This window comes from Coenobita brevimanus, chromosome 46 (genome assembly GCF_032717465.1).
Source record: "Coenobita brevimanus isolate Jiangsu-jjx chromosome 46, ASM3271746v2, whole genome shotgun sequence".
Taxonomy (NCBI): domain Eukaryota; kingdom Metazoa; phylum Arthropoda; class Malacostraca; order Decapoda; family Coenobitidae; genus Coenobita; species Coenobita brevimanus.
In genome coordinates, this window is record NC_136999.1 from 32,095,851 (window position 1) to 32,100,799 (window position 4,949).

Consider the following 4,949-nt stretch of genomic DNA (forward strand, 5'->3'; position numbering starts at 1 on the left):
GGAACCAAAGGCCATGTGCCTGCAATAATAGTTCCCTCTAAGAGAGAGAGAGAGAAAAAAAAAAAAAGACAGCCAAATTCAAGATCTGATCATTTCAAGATACATGGACTCACTGCCTTTGAAAGACTGGAGATCATAGGCAGCAAGAAATACAGAGGGAAACAATTCCAGAGTCGACCTGTTGCATAAATGAAGGACTGGGAGTAACAGTTAACTCTTACATTAGAGAGTTGTACAGAAAAGGGATGAGAGTTTGCTGCTAGACGGTTGCTACGCGCCCGTTGTAGAGGTGGAGGAATGCATGCAGACAGTTCAGAGGAGCAGTGACCATTAAAGTAGCGATAGAAAAGAGATAAAGATGAAAAAGTGCAGCAAAGAGACAGAGAGTGAAGGGAGTCAGTAAGAGGAGGAGAGTTAATGAGACAAAAAGCCTTTGACTCCACCCTACTGGGAAGAGCTGTATGTGGGGAACCTCCCCACACATGAGAGTTATACTCCTCACAAGGGCGGATAAAACCCCTGTATAGGATTAACAATTGTGCAGGGGTAAAGAAAGAATGGAGTCGGCTTAGCACACCTAATCTCTTGGAAGCAGATTTTACATGAGATGTTATATGATCTTTCCAAGATAAGTCCCAAGTACATGAAACCCCAAGCATGTTCAAGGATGATGCAGGATTAAACTGAATATTATTAAACATTAGTGGGTATACCTGTGGAAGATTTTGTTGGGTTGATAGGTGTAAGAACTGAGTCTTTGATGCATAAAAAGAAAACAGATTATTTTTACCCCAGTCAGAGATACGAGCCAAGTCATACATTAGGTGTGCCATAGCCACATCCCTTGTTTGTAGAAGTAACGCTGAGATGGACGTTGTGGGAACCGAATGGAAAGATGAAGGGTGGAGTCATCAGCGTATGAGTGGATAGGGGTAGATGTACATCTTAGGTCATTGATGAATAAAAGGAAGAGAGTTGGTGATAGGACAGAGCCCTGAGGAACACCACTGTTGATAGATCTAGAAGAACGATGGTCGTCTACAACAGCGGCTATAGAATGACCAGAAAGGAAGCTAGCGATGAAGGCACAGATAGAAGGATAGAAACCATAGGAGGGCAGTTTGGAAATTAAAGATTTTTGCCAGACTCGATCGAATGCCTTTGAGATGTCAAGTGCAATGGCAAAGCTTTCGCCAAAGTCCCGAAAGGAGGATGACCAGGAGTCTGAAAGGTAGGTGAGAAGATCGCCAGTGGAGCGCCCCTGACGGAACCCATACTGACAATCAGAAAGAAGGTTGTGATAGGAAAGATGCCTTAAAATTTTTCTATTGAGAATTGACTCAAAAACTGTTGAAATACAGGACATTAAAGCAATTGGACGATAGTTAGAGGGATGGGAATGGTCACCCTTCTCTGGGACTGGCTGAATGAGAGCAAACTTCCAGCAAGAAGGAAAGGTACAAGTTGACAGACAAAGGTAAAAGAGTTTGCCTGGGCAGGATGTAAGCACAGAAGCACAGTTCTTGAGAACAACAGTAGGGACTCCATCAGGCCCATATGCCTTGTTACTTTCGAGGCCAGTGATGGCAGAAAATTTATCAACTGAAGAAATTTTAATGTCAGCCATGAGGAAGTCAGAGGGGGGAAGTGATGGGGAAACAACACCGGAATCGTCTAAGGTGGAATTGGTGGAGAAAGTCTGTGTGAAGAGATCTGCTTTATCTGTAGAAGAAATAGCTACAGAACCATCAGAGTAGAAAAGAGAAGGGAAGGATGATGAGGTAAAGTTGTTAGAAAGGTTTTTGACAAGGTGCCAGAAGGAGCGGGAGGAACTCGAGTTGGAGAGTTGAGAGTATTTAGTACGGATGATATTATTTTTAGCAGAGTGAAGAACAGACATAGCGCGATTCCAGGCGGAAATGTAAAGATGTTGTGATTCAGTGGTGGGTTGGCTCCGGTACCTTTAGGCCCTCTCCTTGTTGTGGACAGCTTTAGAACAACAGTGATTAAACTAAGGTTTTCTTGCGTTAGACAAAGGATACGAGAAAGGAATGTATGTTTCCATGCCCGAGAGAATAACCTCAGTAATGCGCAAGGCACACTCAGATGGCTCCCGGCCATGGAAGCAATAATCATTCCAGGGAAAATCAAAGAAGTACTGTCTGAGGGCCTCCCAATCCACATCTCCAAAGTGCAACAGATTACGTTTCTTTGGAGGGTCCACAGGCCATACCGGAGTGAGAGGACAGGTTAAGGTGATAAGGTTGTGATCGGAGGAGCCCAAAGGAGAGAAAAGATAAACAGTGTAAGCAGAAGGATTAGTCATAAGGAAGAGGTCAAATATGTTGGAGCTCTCTCCAAGGCGGTCTGGGATACAGGTAGGGTGCTGTACAAGTTGTACTAGGTCATTAAGGATAGAAAAGATGTAGGCTTGTTCACCAGGTGGATCAGTGAAAGGAGAGGAGAGCCAAAGGTGGTGGTGAACATTGAAATCTCTTGAAATGGAGATTTCAGAGTGAATGTTTTTGGCGTACAAGAAAGAGCCAGGATTCCAGGGGCTTAAAGGATGAGTGAATGGATGCGTGGCCCATTTCATTGGGCAAAGTTAGGCTGTCTGGATGTTGCTACTCCTCACCCTGCCCTAAGCTGGGAATGTAGGTCCGGATGATGATATATATATATATATATATATATATATATATATATATATATATATATATATATATATACACACAATATATGTGAAACGAAGATGAAATGGTGTGCGCTGAAGGAGTGTGAGGGTGTGAAATGAGTAAGACTGGGAATGAATGGGCGAGGAAGATGCAAGGAAGGAGTTGCTTTGTTAATGACTGAAGTGTGGCAGAGTGGAATGAGAGACTACAAATGTGTCAGCTCGAGGTGTATGTATGTCAAGTTCCAGTTTGAGAAGGTGAAAGTGGCTGTGATTTTAGCGTATGCACCGTGTGAGGACAGGAGTGAGAGAGAGAAGGAAAGGTTTTAGGATGAGCTGGATTAAGTAGTTGGTGAAATGCCCAGGAGCTATAGCGTGAACGTATTGGGGGATATGAATAGATGAGTAGGCACTGGTCCTGAGGATGACATAATGGGTTGTAATGGAGTACCAGGAGAAAATGAATATGGGAAGCAACTAAAGGATATGTGTCATGAGAGGAAGTTGTGCATTTGTAACTCATATTTTAAACACAAAGATGCACATAAATATACATGGAATAGAGGGAACGGGGATCATGTTGAAAGAAGCCTGATTGATTACATGCTCGTAGAGAGGTTAGTGGTGGGAATGGTTGCTGATACGAGGGCCGTGAGAGGACGATGTGGAGGTCTGTCATATCATATGATTGTGGTATGGAAGATCAAGCTGAGAGGAATGAGATGGATCAGGAGAGAGAGGAACAGTCAGGAGAAAGATTGAAAGTTGAGAAGCTGAGGATCAAAGAAATGCCAGATGATTACAGGACCAAAGTAGAGGAGGAGTTAGAATCTTCCTTCGCCTCCTCCCCACTTCTCCTCTTCATCTTCCTCTTCTCTCCTTTCAAGCTCTGCAGTGAATAATAATTACCTAAATACTGTACACCCCTTAAAAGACTTAGGAATTATAATAAAAATTTATTTCATACCAAATATCAAATATATGAATTTTTTAAAGAAGGTTATTAAATTAATCAGATTCACTGGTAGAACATTTGAATGTATATCTGAAAATATCATTCTCACCTTGTGAAAATCTCTAGTACGACCACACTTAGAGTACTGCATCCAGTTTTGGCCACCTTAACCTTGAGAAGATAGGGAGGAATTTGAGAATACAGCAGAGAGAAAAATTATATCTTATTTGAGAAATATACCTTATAACGGACACTTTGAGGAGCTTAATATACATACCTTAACTAAACATACAACGATGGACCTTAATGATATTCCCATAGAAAAAAGATACTTCAATGGACAGACAATATGGCTGTTGAAAAATACGTCAAAAATAAGGAAAATCATCTCACTCCAATTGCAGAATCTTCTCTACTGGAAATCTTATTGGAAATAACTTGTCAATATTATCAATATATCCTCTGCCCTACCTGAATTCACCCTGCTGCCCACACAATAACTCTTATGTATTGAAAATCAGGATCATGCCAGCTTCTGCCTCATTACAATACGCAAGACTTCTGTTCATGCTGAGCTGGCCTTAGTCACCTGCATAATCATTTGGCAGATTTACCTCTGTCACAAAATCCAGTTCCAAGACACTGGATGCACTAAGTAGTCTCCAGACTTTCTTTTTGTTCTGCAACACTGTTGATTTCATTCAATGGACTCTCTTGTTTTGTGCGTGTGTGCGGAGTATACTTCTCGTGTGTGGGAGCTTGCCACATACAGCTCTTCTCAGTAGGATGGAATCAGTCACTTACTGCAAGGGGGGGGAGGGTGGATGGGCGAGCAGGATGACTTCCCTAAGTGACACTTTATAGGTGGTGGCGAAATTGCATCAAGGTATTTTTAAAAATCGTCCCATTTAAATTTTTGCCATCAGGTTATTGGCAACTGTTTAAAATATCGGAAAAAGACCAGCATGAAAAGTACTTTCGTTTATGCAAGGAAGAAGGAACCAAAGGCCAGGAGCCTGCAAACCGTTCCTTCCAAGAAAAACAAACAATACAGCAGAGAGCCAAATTTAAGATCCGTCCATTTCGAGATGCCTGGACACATTGCATTTGAAAGACTGGAGATCATAGGAAGTAGGAAATACGGACAGAGACAGAGTTCATCTGCTGCATACATAAAGGACTGGGAGTAGTGGTTAACTCTTGCATTAGAGAGTCTGACAGAAAAGGGATGAGAGTTTGTTGTTAAATGGATGCTATGCACCCGTCATAGTGGTAGAGGGATCCAAGCAGATAATTCAGAGAAGAAGTAACCACTGAAGT